Consider the following 15,796-nt stretch of genomic DNA (forward strand, 5'->3'; position numbering starts at 1 on the left):
GTATGTTTATGTCATACCAGTAGATGTCACGCCAAGTCGTAGGTAGCTACAACAACGTCCTACCAGTAGATGTCACGCCAAGTCGTAGGTAGCTACAACATCGTCCTACCAGTAGATGTCATGCCAAGTCGTAGGTAGCTACAACAACGTCCTACCTGTAGATGTCACGCCAAGTCGTAGGTAGCTACAACATCGTCCTACCAGTAGATGTCATGCCAAGTCGTAGGTAGCTACAACAACGTCCTACCTGTAGATGTCACGCCAAGTCGTAGGTAGCTACAACAATGTCATACCTGTAGATGTCACGCCAAGTCGTAGGTAGCTACAACAATGTCATACCAGTAGATGTCACGCCAAGTCGTAGGTAGCTACAACATCGTCCTACCAGTAGATGTCATGCCAAGTCGTAGGTAGCTACAACAATGTCATACCAGTAGATGTCACGCCAAGTCGTAGGTAGCTACAACAACATCATACCAGTAGATGTCACTCCAAGTCGTAGGTAGCTACAACAATGTCATACCAAACATGCATACAATCCATCGAAAATGTACATATTTAGGAGTGTTTTTGTAAGATGTGAAACTGTAAGATCTCTATGGGGTTTATGTTATTCAATTCCTAATAAAATGTACATATTTAGGAGTGTTTTTGTAAGATGTGAAACTGTAAGATCTCTATGGGGTTTATGTTATTCAATTCCTAATAAAATGTACATATTTAGGAGTGTTTTTGTAAGATGTGAAACTGTAAGATCTCTATGGGGTTTATGTTATTCAATTCCTAATAAAATGTACATATTTAGGAGTGTTTTTGTAAGATGTGAAACTGTAAGATCTCTATGGGGTTTCTGTTATGGATCTCCATTCAGTTCCTAATAAATTGCCTGACCATTTGCTGTACTATATTTATTGTGTTGAAGCACAGATCTGATCTTCCACATACTTAACATTACAGTCTCACAGACCGGTCAGCCAGGAGAGACAGACTCCTTCGTTGCTAGGGAGTCAGTCTCACAGACAGGTCAACCAGGAGAGACAGACTCCAACGTTGCTAGGGAGTCAGTCTCACAGACAGGTCAACCAGGAGAGACAGACTCCTTTGTTGCTAGGGAGTCAGTATCACAGACAGGTCAACCAGGGGAGACAGACTCCAACGTTGCTAGGAAGTCAGTCTCAGAGACAGGTCAACCAGGAGAGACTGTCTCCCTAGCAACGTTGGAGTCTGTCTTATAGTATATTATAGTGTGTTTGTGTTTGCTGACTTCTCTAAATTCATTTCCATGTAAATAACATTATAGTATATTATAGTATATTATAGTATATTATACTGTATTATAGTATATTATAGTGTATTATGGTATATTATACTGTATTATAGTATATTATAGTGTGTTTGTGTTTGCTGACTTCTCTAAATTCATTTCCATGTAAATAACAATAAAGTATATTTAAGCAATAAGACCAGAGGAGGTGTGGTGTAATGTACTGTAGCTAAGCAATAAGACCAGAGGAGGTGTGGTGTAATGTACTGCAGCTAAGCAATAAGATCAGAGGAGGTGTGGTGTAATGTACTGTAGCTAAGCAATAAGACCAGAGGAGGTGTGGTGTAATGTACTGTAGCTAAGCAATAAGACCAGAGGAGGTGTGGTGTAATGTACTGTAGCTAAGCAATAAGACCAGAGGAGGTGTGGTATAATGTACTGTAGCTAAGCAATAAGATCAGAGGAGGTGTGGTGTAATGTACTGTAGCTAAGGGCTGTTCTAAAGTATATTTAAGCAATAAGATCAGAGGAGGTGTGGTGTAATGTACTGCAGCTAAGCAATAAGACCAGAGGAGGTGTGGTGTAATGTACTGCAGCTAAGCAATAAGACCAGAGGAGGTGTGGTGTAATGTACTGTAGCTAAGCAATAAGACCAGAGGAGGTGTGGTGTAATGTACTGCAGCTAAGCAATAAGACCAGAGGAGGTGTGGTGTAATGTACTGTAGCTAAGCAATAAGACCAGAGGAGGTGTGGTGTAATGTACTGTAGCTAAGCAATAAGACCAGAGGAGGTGTGGTGTAATGTACTGTAGCTAAGCAATAAGACCAGAGGAGGTGTGGTGTAATGTACTGTAGCTAAGCAATAAGACCAGAGGAGGTGTGGTGTAATGTACTGTAGCTAAGCAATAAGACCAGAGGAGGTGTGGTGTAATGTACTGCAGCTAAGCAATAAGACCAGAGGAGGTGTGGTGTAATGTACTGTAGCTAAGCAATAAGACCAGAGGAGGTGTGGTGTAATGTACTGTAGCTAAGGGCTGTTCTAAAGTATATTTAAGCAATAAGACCAGAGGAGGTGTAGTGTAATGTACTGCAGCTAAGCAATAAGACCAGAGGAGGTGTGGTGTAATGTACTGTAGCTAAGCAATAAGACCAGAGGAGGTGTGGTGTAATGTACTGTAGCTAAGCAATAAGACCAGAGGAGGTGTGGTGTAATGTACTGTAGCTACAATAAGACCAGAGGAGGTGTGGTGTAATGTACTGTAGCTAAGCAATAAGACCAGAGGAGGTGTGGTGTAATGTACTGTAGCTAAGCAATAAGACCAGAGGAGGTGTGGTATAATGTACTGTAGCTAAGCAATAAGATCAGAGGAGGTGTGGTGTAATGTACTGTAGCTAAGGGCTGTTCTAAAGTATATTTAAGCAATAAGACCAGAGGAGGTGTGGTGTAATGTACTGTAGCTAAGCAATAAGACCAGAGGAGGTGTGGTGTAATGTACTGTAGCTAAGCAATAAGACCAGAGGAGGTGTGGTGTAATGTACTGTAGCTAAGGGCTGTTCTAAAGTATATTTAAGCAATAAGACCAGAGGAGGTGTGGTGTAATGTACTGTAGCTAAGCAATAAGACCAGAGGAGGTGTGGTGTAATGTACTGTAGCTAAGCAATAAGACCAGAGGAGGTGTGGTGTAATGTACTGTAGCTAAGCAATAAGACCAGAGGAGGTGTGGTGTAATGTACTGTAGCTAAGCAATAAGACCAGAGGAGGTGTGGTGTAATGTACTGTAGCTAAGCAATAAGACCAGAGGAGGTGTGGTGTAATGTACTGTAGTTAAGGGCTGTTCTAAAGTATATTTAAGCAATAAGACCAGAGGAGGTGTGGTGTAATGTACTGTAGCTAAGCAATAAGACCAGAGGAGGTGTGGTGTAATGTACTGTAGCTAAGCAATAAGACCAGAGGAGGTGTGGTGTAATGTACTGTAGCTAAGCAATAAGACCAGAGGAGGTGTGGTGTAATGTACTGTAGCTAAGCAATAAGACCAGAGGAGGTGTGGTGTAATGTACTGTAGCTAAGCAATAAGACCAGAGGAGGTGTGGTGTAATGTACTGTAGCTAAGCAATAAGACCAGAGGAGGTGTGGTGTAATGTACTGTAGCTAAGCAATAAGACCAGAGGAGGTGTGGTGTAATGTACTGTAGCTAAGCAATAAGACCAGAGGAGGTGTGGTGTAATGTACTGTAGCTAAGCAATAAGACCAGAGGAGGTGTGGTGTAATGTACTGTAGCTAAGCAATAAGACCAGAGGAGGTGTGGTGTAATGTACTGCAGCTAAGCAATAAGACCAGAGGAGGTGTGGTGTAATGTACTGTAGCTAAGCAATAAGACCAGAGGAGGTGTGGTGTAATGTACTGTAGCTAGCAATAAGACCAGAGGAGGTGTGGTATAATGTACTGTAGTTAAGGGCTGTTCTAAAGTATATTTAAGCAATAAGACCAGAGGAGGTGTGGTGTAATGTACTGTAGTTAAGGGCTGTTCTAAAGTATATTTAAGCAATAAGACCAGAGGAGGTGTGGTGTAATGTACTGTAGCTAAGCAATAAGACCAGAGGAGGTGTGGTGTAATGTACTGTAGCTAAGCAATAAGACCAGAGGAGGTGTGGTGTAATGTACTGTAGCTAAGGGCTGTTCTTACAGACGACGCAACACTGAGTGTCTGGACCCAGCCCTTAGCGGTGGTATATTGGCCATATACCACAAACTCAAAGGTGCTTTATTTCTGTTAAAAACTGGTTACCAACGTGATTAGAGCAGTCAAAATAAATGTTTTGTCATACCTGTGGTATATGGTCTGATATACCACGGCTGTCAGCCAATCAGCATTCAGGGCTCGAACCAACCAGTTTATAATATACTTTATATTATAGTGTGTTGTGTTTGTGTATTTGTATACTGACTTCTCTAAATGAATTTTCCATGGAAACGGACAATAAAGTATGTTGTATGGTATGTCAGGAAGTGATCTGGGTTTACAGTATATTTAGTAGGCCTGTAACATGTTTTCATAGGTATATAAAGTATGTTGTATGGTATGTCAGGAAGGGATCTGGGTCTTCAGTATATTTAGTAGGCCTGTAACATGTTTTCATAGGTATATAAAGTATGTTGTATGGTATGTCAGGAAGGGATCTGGGTCTTCAGTATATTTAGTAGGCCTGTAACATGTTTTCATAGGTATATAAAGTATGTTGTATGGTATGTCAGGAAGTGATCTGGGTCTACAGTATATTTAGTAGGCCTGTAACATGTTTTCATAGGTATATAAAGTATGTTGTATGGTATGTCAGGAAGTGATCTGGGTCTTCAGTATATTTAGTAGGCCTGTAACATGTTTTCATAGGTATATAAAGTATGTTGTATGGTATGTCAGGAAGTGATCTGGGTTTACAGTATATTTAGTAGGCCTGTAACATGTTTTCATAGGTATATAAAGTATGTTGTATGGTATGTCAGGAAGGGATCTGGGTCTTCAGTATATTTAGTAGGCCTGTAACATGTTTTCATAGGTATATAAAGTATGTTGTATGGTATGTCAGGAAGTGATCTGGGTCTACAGTATATTTAGTAGGCCTGTAACATGTTTTCATAGGTTCTCAGAGGAGGAAGAGCAGCATGGAGGAGCCCCCTTATTGGAGGAAGTGATCTGGGTCTTCAGTATATTTAGTAGGCCTGTAACATGTTTTCATAGGTTCTCACAGGAGGAAGAGCAGCATGGAGGAGCCCCCTTATTGGAGGAAGTGATCTGGGTCTTCAGTATATTTAGTAGGCCTGTAACATGTTTTCATAGGTATATAAAGTATGTTGTATGGTATGTCAGGAAGGGATCTGGGTCTTCAGTATATTTAGTAGGCCTGTAACATGTTTTCATAGGTTCTCACAGGAGGAAGAGCAGCATGGAGGAGCCCCTTATTGGAGGAAGTGATCTGGGTCTTCAGTATATTTAGTAGGCCTGTAACATGTTTTCATAGGTTCTCAGAGGAGGAAGAGCAGCATGGAGGAGCCCCCTTATTGGAGGAAGTGATCTGGGTCTTCAGTATATTTAGTAGGCCTGTAACATGTTTTCATAGGTATATAAAGTATGTTGTATGGTATGTCAGGAAGTGATCTGGGTCTTCAGTATATTTAGTAGGCCTGTAACATGTTTTCATAGGTTCTCACAGGAGGAAGAGCAGCATGGAGGAGCCCCCTTATTGGAGGAAGTGATCTGGGTCTACAGTATATTTAGTAGGCCTGTAACATGTTTTCATAGGTTCTCAGAGGAGGAAGAGCAGCATGGAGGAGCCCCCTTATTGGAGGAAGTGATCTGGGTCTTCAGTATATTTAGTAGGCCTGTAACATGTTTTCATAGGTTCTCACAGGAGGAAGAGCAGCATGGAGGAGCCCCTTATTGGAGGAAGTGATCTGGGTCTTCAGTATATTTAGTAGGCCTGTAACATGTTTTCATAGGTTCTCAGAGGAGGAAGAGCAGCATGGAGGAGCCCCTTATTGGAGGAAGGGATCTGGGTCTTCAGTATATTTAGTAGGCCTGTAACATGTTTTCATAGGTTCTCACAGGAGGAAGAGCAGCATGGAGGAGCCCCTTATTGGAGGAAGTGATCTGGGTCTTCAGTATATTTAGTAGGCCTGTAACATGTTTTCATAGGTTCTCAGAGGAGGAAGAGCAGCATGGAGGAGCCCCCTTATTGGAGGAAGTGATCTGGGTCTTCAGTATATTTAGTAGGCCTGTAACATGTTTTCATAGGTATATAAAGTATGTTGTATGGTATGTCAGGAAGTGATCTGGGTCTTCAGTATATTTAGTAGGCCTGTAACATGTTTTCATAGGTTCTCAGAGGAGGAAGAGCAGCATGGAGGAGCCCCTTATTGGAGGAAGTGATCTGGGTCTTCAGTATATTTAGTAGGCCTGTAACATGTTTTCATAGGTTCTCACAGGAGGAAGAGCAGCATGGAGGAGCCCCTTATTGGAGGAAGTGATCTGGGTCTTCAGTATATTTAGTAGGCCTGTAACATGTTTTCATAGGTTCTCACAGGAGGAAGAGCAGCATGGAGGAGCCTCCTTATTGGAGGAAGTGATCTGGGTCTTCAGTATATTTAGTAGGCCTGTAACATGTTTTCATAGGTTCTCACAGGAGGAAGAGCAGCATGGAGGAGCCCCCTTATTGGAGGAAGTGATCTGGGTCTTCAGTATATTTAGTAGGCCTGTAACATGTTTTCATAGGTATATAAAGTATGTTGTATGGTATGTCAGGAAGTGATCTGGGTCTTCAGTATATTTAGTAGGCCTGTAACATGTTTTCATAGGTTCTCACAGGAGGAAGAGCAGGATGGAGGAGCCCTCTTATTGTGAGTTCTATACATTTTAGTTTTGTATTCATCTGTACATAAATAAATACTTGTGAAGGCCAAGAGAATAGTGCATGCTGGTCTAATTGTGTACTTTTGTTCACTGTTGGTTGTGTGTGTGTGTGTGTTTGTCAGTGTCAGGCGATGCAGAGTTTAGAGTCCTTCTCTTTGGGAGAAGTGGCCGCAGTCAATTTTCTCTGGCAAAACTTCATTCTGGGGACAGATGTGTTCAGCGATGAGCTCTGCAACATTCCAGAGAGTCAGAGACACAGGAGCGAGGCGTTCGAGAGGAAACTAGCTGTGGTCAACACTCCAAACCTCTCTGAGTACCAGGCATCCCAGAAAGAGCTGAGAAGAGTGTTCAAGTTGTCCTCTCCTGGTCCCTACGTCATTCTCTTTGCATTCGACCTGAACAACATCTCACCAAGTGCAGCAAGCATCCTGGAACTTGTCACAAAGCATTTTGGGGACAGCATCTTGAACCACATGATGGTCGTGGTGTGTCATGAAGAGGAGAAGGAGGATTCAGCTCTTGAGGAGAAAGTCAAGACTAACAGAGACTTCAGGGAGCTCATTGAGAAGTGTGGCCAAAGGTATCACCTCTTCAATGAGAGGAAGGCCCGGAGAGATGAGAAGGTTTCCAGACAGCTCCTTGGGAAGATGGACGACATGGTGAGGGACAACGGATGCAGATTCTACTCCAATCACCAATACCAGGAAGCAGGAAGCAGAGGAGAGAATCCAGAAAGAGGAGCGTTTCATGATGAAAGGGAGAAAGAAAGAGATGCTGACAAAGAGGAAGGAGCTGGGGAGCAGTTACACAGGTGAAGGTCTTGAGAAGGAGCTGGGGAGTAGTTACACAGGTGAAGGTCTTGAGAAGGAGCTGGGGAGCAGGTACACAGGTGAAGGTCTTGAGAAGGAGCTGGAGAGCAGTTACACAGGTGAAGGTCTTGAGAAGGAGCTGGGGAGCAGTTACACAGGTGAAGGTCTTGAGAAGGAGCTGGGGAGTAGTTACACAGGTGAAGGTCTTGAGAAGGAGCTGGGGAGCAGTTACACAGGTGAAGGTCTTGAGAAGGAGCTGGGGAGCAGTTACACAGGTGAAGGTCTTGAGAAGGAGCTGGAGAGCAGGTACACAGGTGAAGGTCTTGAGAAGGAGCTGGGGAGTAGTTACACAGGTGAAGGTCTTGAGAAGGAGCTGGGGAGCAGTTACACAGGTGAAGGTCTTGAGAAGGAGCTGGGGAGCAGGTACACAGGTGAAGGTCTTGAGAAGGAGCTGGGGAGCAGTTACACAGGTGAAGGTCTTGAGAAGGAGCTGGGGAGTAGTTACACAGGTGAAGGTCTTGAGAAGGAGCTGGAGAGTAGTTACACAGGTGAAGGTCTTGAGAAGGAGCTGGAGAGCAGGTACACAGGTGAAGGTCTTGAGAAGGAGCTGGAGAGCAGGTACACAGGTGAAGGTCTTGAGAAGGAGCTGGGGAGCAGTTACACAGGTGAAGGTCTTGAGAAGGAGCTGGGGAGCAGGTACACAGGTGAAGGTCTTGAGAAGGAGCTGGAGAGCAGTTACACAGGTGAAGGTCTTGAGAAGGAGCTGGGGAGTAGTTACACAGGTGAAGGTCTTGAGAAGGAGCTGGGGAGCAGTTACACAGGTGAAGGTCTTGAGAAGGAGCTGGAGAGCAGTTACACAGGTGAAGGTCTTGAGAAGGAGCTGGGGAGCAGTTACACAGGTGAAGGTCTTGAGAAGGAGCTGGGGAGCAGTTACACAGGTGAAGGTCTTGAGAAGGAGCTGGAGAGTAGTTACACAGGTGAAGGTCTTGAGAAGGAGCTGGAGAGCAGGTACACAGGTGAAGGTCTTGAGAAGGAGCTGGAGAGTAGTTACACAGGTGAAGGTCTTGAGAAGGAGCTGGAGAGCAGGTACACAGGTGAAGGTCTTGAGAAGGAGCTGGAGAGCAGTTACACAGGTGAAGGTCTTGAGAAGGAGCTGGAGAGTAGTTACACAGGTGAAGGTCTTGAGAAGGAGCTGGAGAGCAGGTACACAGGTGAAGGTCTTGAGAAGGAGCTGGAGAGCAGGTACACAGGTGAAGGTCTTGAGAAGGAGCTGGAGAGTAGGTACACAGGTGAAGGTCTTGAGAAGGAGCTGGAGAGCAGGTACACAGGTGAAGGTCTTGAGAAGGAGCTGGAGAGTAGGTACACAGGTGAAGGTCTTGAGAAGGAGCTGGAGAGCAGGTACACAGGTGAAGGTCTTGAGAAGGAGCTGGAGAGCAGGTACACAGGTGAAGGTCTTGAGAAGGAGCTGGAGAGCAGGTACACAGGTGAAGGTCTTGAGAAGGAGCTGGAGAGCAGGTACACAGGTGAAGGTCTTGAGAAGGAGCTGGAGAGCAGGTACACAGGTGAAGGTCTTGAGAAGGAGCTGGAGAGCAGTTACACAGGTGAAGGTCTTGAGAAGGAGCTGGAGAGCAGGTACACAGGTGAAGGTCTTGAGAAGGAGTTGGAGAGCAGTTACACAGGTGAAGGTCTTGAGAAGGAGCTGGAGAGCAGGTACACAGGTGAAGGTCTTGAGAAGGAGCTGGAGAGTAGTTACACAGGTGAAGGTCTTGAGAAGGAGCTGCTGCAGTTTGAGACAAGGATAAGAGTAGAGAACCGAGAGAAGGCTGAGAGGAAGATCTCAGAGGTACTGGGATTTACTCTCACAGCAGTTGACTATGCTTCTGCAGTAGGTAAAGGGGCAGCTCTAGGGGCTTTATGTGGAGCGGTCGTGGGGTTTGAGGGTATGGCGGTGGGAGCCGCTGTAGGTGCCGTCGTCGGGGGGGGGCATAGGAGGTGCTGCTAGTGCGGCATGGGGTTACCTCACAAACACTGCTGCACAAATGAATAGACGTTGAGACATTGCTGCTTACATCGATGATGCATTGCCCAGTTTATCAGATTGTCATTTTGATGCTGTTCCTGCCCAGTTTATCAGATTGTGTCATTTTGATGCTGTTCCTGCCCAGTTTATCAGATTGTCATTTTGATGCTGTTCCTGCCCAGTTTATCAGATTGTGTCATTTTGATGCTGTTCCTGCCCAGTTTATCAGATTGTCATTTTGATGCTGTTCCTGCCCAGTTTATCAGATTGTGTCATTTTGATGCTGTTCCTGCCCAGTTTATCAGATTGTGTCATTTTGATGCTGTTCCTGCCCAGTTTATCAGATTGTGTCATGTTGATGCTGTTCCTGCCCAGTTTAACAGATTGTGTCATTTTGATGCTGTTCCTGCCCAGTTTATCAGATTGTGTCATTTGATGCTGTTCCTGCCCAGTTTATCAGATTGTGTCATTTTGATGCTGTTCCTGCCCAGTTTATCAGATTGTGTCATTTTGATGCTGTTCCTGTCCAGTTTATCAGATTGTGTCATTTTGATGCTGTTCCTGCCCAGTTTATCAGATTGTCATTTTGATGCTGTTCCTGCCCAGTTTATCAGATTGTGTCATTTTGATGCTGTTCCTGCCCAGTTTATCAGATTGTGTCATTTTGATGCTGTTCCTGCCCAGTTTATCAGATTGTGTCATGTTGATGCTGTTCCTGCCCAGTTTAACAGATTGTGTCATTTTGATGCTGTTCCTGCCCAGTTTATCAGATTGTGTCATTTTGATGCTGTTCCTGCCCAGTTTATCAGATTGTGTCATTTTGATGCTGTTCCTGCCCAGTTTATCAGATTGTGTCATGTTGATGCTGTTCCTGCCCAGTTTAACAGATTGTGTCATTTTGATGCTGTTCCTGCCCAGTTTATCAGATTGTGTCATTTTGATGCTGTTCCTGCCCAGTTTATCAGATTGTGTCATTTTGATGCTGTTCCTGCCCAGTTTATCAGATTGTGTCATTTTGATGCTGTTCCTGTCCAGTTTATCAGATTGTGTCATTTTGATGCTGTTCCTGCCCAGTTTATCAGATTGTCATTTTGATGCTGTTCCTGCCCAGTTTATCAGATTGTGTCATTTTGATGCTGTTCCTGCCCAGTTTATCAGATTGTGTCATTTTGATGCTGTTCCTGCCCAGTTTATCAGATTGTGTCATGTTGATGCTGTTCCTGCCCAGTTTAACAGATTGTGTCATTTTGATGCTGTTCCTGCCCAGTTTATCAGATTGTGTCATTTTGATGCTGTTCCTGCCCAGTTTATCAGATTGTGTCATGTTGATGCTGTTCCTGCCCAGTTTAACAGATTGTGTCATTTTGATGCTGTTCCTGCCCAGTTTATCAGATTGTGTCATTTTGATGCTGTTCCTGCCCAGTTTATCAGATTGTGTCATTTTGATGCTGTTCCTGCCCAGTTTATCAGATTGTGTCATTTTGATGCTGTTCCTGCCCAGTTTATCAGATTGTGTCATGTTGATGCTGTTCCTGCCCAGTTTAACAGATTGTGTCATTTTGATGCTGTTCCTGCCCAGTTTATCAGATTGTGTCATTTTGATGCTGTTCCTGCCCAGTTTATCAGATTGTCATTTTGATGCTGTTCCTGCCCAGTTTAACAGATTGTGTCATTTTGATGCTGTTCCTGCCCAGTTTATCAGATTGTGTCATTTTGATGCTGTTCCTGCCCAGTTTATCAGATTGTGTCATTTTGATGCTGTTCCTGCCCAGTTTATCAGATTGTCATTTTGATGCTGTTCCTGCCCAGTTTATCAGATTGTCATTTTGATGCTGTTCCTGCCCAGTTTATCAGATTGTGTCATTTTGATGCTGTTCCTGCCCAGTTTATCAGATTGTGTCATTTTGATGCTGTTCCTGCCCAGTTTATCAGATTGTGTCATTTTGATGCTGTTCCTGCCCAGTTTATCAGATTGTCATTTTGATGCTGTTCCTGCCCAGTTTATCAGATTGTGTCATTTTGATGCTGTTTCTGCCCAGTTTATCAGATTGTGTCATTTTGATGCTGTTCCTGCCCAGTTTATCAGATTGTGTCATTTTGATGCTGTTCCTGCCCAGTTTATCAGATTGTCATTTTGATGCTGTTCCTGCCCAGTTTATCAGATTGTGTCATTTTGATGCTGTTCCTGCCCAGTTTATCAGATTGTGTCATTTTGATGCTGTTCCTGCCCAGTTTATCAGATTGTCATTTTGATGCTGTTCCTGCCCAGTTTATCAGATTGTGTCATTTTGATGCTGTTCCTGCCCAGTTTAACAGATTGTGTCATTTTGATGCTGTTCCTGCCCAGTTTATCAGATTGTCATTTTGATGCTGTTCCTGCCCAGTTTATCAGATTGTGTCATTTTGATGCTGTTCCTGCCCAGTTTATCAGATTGTGTCATTTTGATGCTGTTCCTGCCCAGTTTAACAGATTGTGTCATTTTGATGCTGTTCCTGCCCAGTTTATCAGATTGTGTCATTTTGATGCTGTTCCTGCCCAGTTTATCAGATTGTCATTTTGATGCTGTTCCTGCCCAGTTTATCAGATTGTCATTTTGATGCTGTTCCTGCCCAGTTTAACAGATTGTGTCATTTTGATGCTGTTCCTGTCCAGTTTATCAGATTGTGTCATGTTGATGCTGTTCCTGCCCAGTTTATCAGATTGTGTCATTTTGATGCTGTTCCTGCCCAGTTTAACAGATTGTGTCATTTTGATGCTGTTCCTGCCCAGTTTAACAGATTGTGTCATTTTGATGCTGTTCCTGCCCAGTTTATCAGATTGTCATTTTGATGCTGTTCCTGCCCAGTTTAACAGATTGTCATTTTGATGCTGTTCCTGCCCAGTTTAACAGATTGTCATTTTGATGCTGTTCCTGCCCAGTTTAACAGATTGTCATTTTGATGCTGTTCCTGCCCAGTTTATCAGATTGTCATTTTGATGCTGTTCCTGCCCAGTTTAACAGATTGTGTCATTTTGATGCTGTTCCTGTCCAGTTTATCAGATTGTGTCATGTTGATGCTGTTCCTGCCCAGTTTATCAGATTGTGTCATTTTGATGCTGTTCCTGCCCAGTTTAACAGATTGTCATTTCGATGCTGTTCCTGCCCAGTTTAACAGATTGTCATTTTGATGCTGTTCCTGCCCAGTTTATCAGATTGTGTCATTTTGATGCTGTTCCTGCCCAGTTTATCAGATTGTGTCATTTTGATGCTGTTCCTGCCCAGTTTATCAGATTGTGTCATTTTGATGCTGTACCTGCCCAGTTTATCAGATTGTGTCATTTTGATGCTGTTCCTGCCCAGTTTATCAGATTGTGTCATTTTGATGCTGTTCCTGCCCAGTTTATCAGATTGTGTCATTTTGATGCTGTTCCTGCCCAGTTTATCAGATTGTGTCATTTTGATGCTGTTCCTGCCCAGTTTATCAGATTGTCATTTTGATGCTGTTCCTGCCCAGTTTATCAGATTGTGTCATTTTGATGCTGTACCTGCCCAGTTTATCAGATTGTGTCATTTTGATGCTGTTCCTGCCCAGTTTATCAGATTGTCATTTTGATGCTGTTCCTGCCCAGTTTAACAGATTGTCATTTTGATGCTGTTCCTGCCCAGTTTATCAGATTGTCATTTTGATGCTGTTCCTGCCCAGTTTATCAGATTGTGTCATTTTGATGCTGTTCCTGCCCAGTTTATCAGATTGTGTCATTTTGATGCTGTTCCTGCCCAGTTTATCAGATTGTCATTTTGATGCTGTTCCTGCCCAGTTTATCAGATTGTGTCATTTTGATGCTGTTCCTGCCCAGTTTATCAGATTGTGTCATTTTGATGCTGTTCCTGCCCAATTTATCAGATTGTGTCATTTTGATGCTGTTCCTGCCCAGTTTATCAGATTGTCATTTTGATGCTGTTCCTGCCCAGTTTATCAGATTGTGTCATTTTGATGCTGTTCCTGCCCAGTTTAACAGATTGTGTCATTTTTGATGCTGTTCCTGCCCAGTTTATCAGATTGTGTCATTTTGATGCTGTTCCTGCCCAGTTTATCAGATTGTGTCATTTTGATGCTGTTCCTGCCCAGTTTATCAGATTGTCATTTTGATGCTGTTCCTGCCCAGTTTATCAGATTGTGTCATTTTGATGCTGTTCCTGCCCAGTTTATCAGATTGTGTCATTTTGATGCTGTTCCTGCCCAGTTTATCAGATTGTGTCATTTTGATGCTGTTCCTGCCCAGTTTTTCAGATTGTGTCATGTTGATGCTGTTCCTGCCCAGTTTATCAGATTGTGTCATTTTGATGCTGTTCCTGCCCAGTTTAACAGATTGTGTCATTTTGATGCTGTTCCTGCCCAGTTTAACAGATTGTGTCATTTTGATGCTGTTCCTGCCCAGTTTATCAGATTGTCATTTTGATGCTGTTCCTGCCCAGTTTAACAGATTGTCATTTTGATGCTGTTCCTGCCCAGTTTAACAGATTGTCATTTTGATGCTGTTCCTGCCCAGTTTAACAGATTGTCATTTTGATGCTGTTCCTGCCCAGTTTATCAGATTGTCATTTTGATGCTGTTCCTGCCCAGTTTAACAGATTGTGTCATTTTGATGCTGTTCCTGTCCAGTTTATCAGATTGTGTCATGTTGATGCTGTTCCTGCCCAGTTTATCAGATTGTGTCATTTTGATGCTGTTCCTGCCCAGTTTAACAGATTGTCATTTCGATGCTGTTCCTGCCCAGTTTAACAGATTGTCATTTTGATGCTGTTCCTGCCCAGTTTATCAGATTGTGTCATTTTGATGCTGTTCCTGCCCAGTTTATCAGATTGTGTCATTTTGATGCTGTTCCTGCCCAGTTTATCAGATTGTGTCATTTTGATGCTGTACCTGCCCAGTTTATCAGATTGTGTCATTTTGATGCTGTTCCTGCCCAGTTTATCAGATTGTGTCATTTGATGCTGTTCCTGCCCAGTTTATCAGATTGTGTCATTTTGATGCTGTTCCTGCCCAGTTTATCAGATTGTGTCATTTTGATGCTGTTCCTGCCCAGTTTATCAGATTGTCATTTTGATGCTGTTCCTGCCCAGTTTATCAGATTGTGTCATTTTGATGCTGTACCTGCCCAGTTTATCAGATTGTGTCATTTTGATGCTGTTCCTGCCCAGTTTATCAGATTGTCATTTTGATGCTGTTCCTGCCCAGTTTAACAGATTGTCATTTTGATGCTGTTCCTGCCCAGTTTATCAGATTGTCATTTTGATGCTGTTCCTGCCCAGTTTATCAGATTGTGTCATTTTGATGCTGTTCCTGCCCAGTTTATCAGATTGTGTCATTTTGATGCTGTTCCTGCCCAGTTTATCAGATTGTCATTTTGATGCTGTTCCTGCCCAGTTTATCAGATTGTGTCATTTTGATGCTGTTCCTGCCCAGTTTATCAGATTGTGTCATTTTGATGCTGTTCCTGCCCAATTTATCAGATTGTGTCATTTTGATGCTGTTCCTGCCCAGTTTATCAGATTGTCATTTTGATGCTGTTCCTGCCCAGTTTATCAGATTGTGTCATTTTGATGCTGTTCCTGCCCAGTTTATCAGATTGTGTCATTTTGATGCTGTTCCTGCCCAGTTTATCAGATTGTGTCATTTTGATGCTGTTCCTGCCCAGTTTATCAGATTGTGTCATTTTGATGCTGTTCCTGCCCAGTTTATCAGATTGTCATTTTGATGCTGTTCCTGCCCAGTTTATCAGATTGTGTCATTTTGATGCTGTTCCTGCCCAGTTTATCAGATTGTGTCATTTTGATGCTGTTCCTGCCCAGTTTATCAGATTGTGTCATTTTGATGCTGTTCCTGCCCAGTTTATCAGATTGTCATTTTGATGCTGTTCCTGCCCAGTTTAACAGATTGTCATTTTGATGCTGTTCCTGCCCAGTTTAACAGATTGTCATTTTGATGCTGTTCCTGCCCAGTTTATCAGATTGTGTCATTTTGATGCTGTTCCTGTCCAGTTTAACAGATTGTGTCATTTTGATGCTGTTCCTGCCCAGTTTATCAGATCGTGTCATTTTGATGCTGTTCCTGCCCAGTTTATCAGATTGTCATTTTGATGCTGTTCCTGCCCAGTTTAACAGATTGTGTCATTTTGATGCTGTTCCTGCCCAGTTTAACAGATTGTGTCATTTTGATGCTGTTCCTGCCCAGTTTATCAGATTGTGTCATTTTGATGCTGTTCCTGCCCAGTTTATCAGATTGTGTCATTTTGATGCTGTTCCTGCCCAGTTTAT

The 15,796-nt window shown here is 43.1% G+C and overlaps 1 pseudogene; it reads left to right on the top strand.

Annotated features, from left to right (window-relative positions):
* Positions 1–6,613: 6,613 nt before the first annotated feature.
* On the top strand, positions 6,614–9,531 carry LOC118380243 (GTPase IMAP family member 9-like; annotated as a pseudogene).
* Positions 9,532–15,796: the final 6,265 nt, after the last annotated feature.

Source organism: Oncorhynchus keta, unplaced genomic scaffold (assembly GCF_023373465.1).
Source record: "Oncorhynchus keta strain PuntledgeMale-10-30-2019 unplaced genomic scaffold, Oket_V2 Un_contig_3724_pilon_pilon, whole genome shotgun sequence".
NCBI lineage: Eukaryota > Metazoa > Chordata > Actinopteri > Salmoniformes > Salmonidae > Oncorhynchus > Oncorhynchus keta.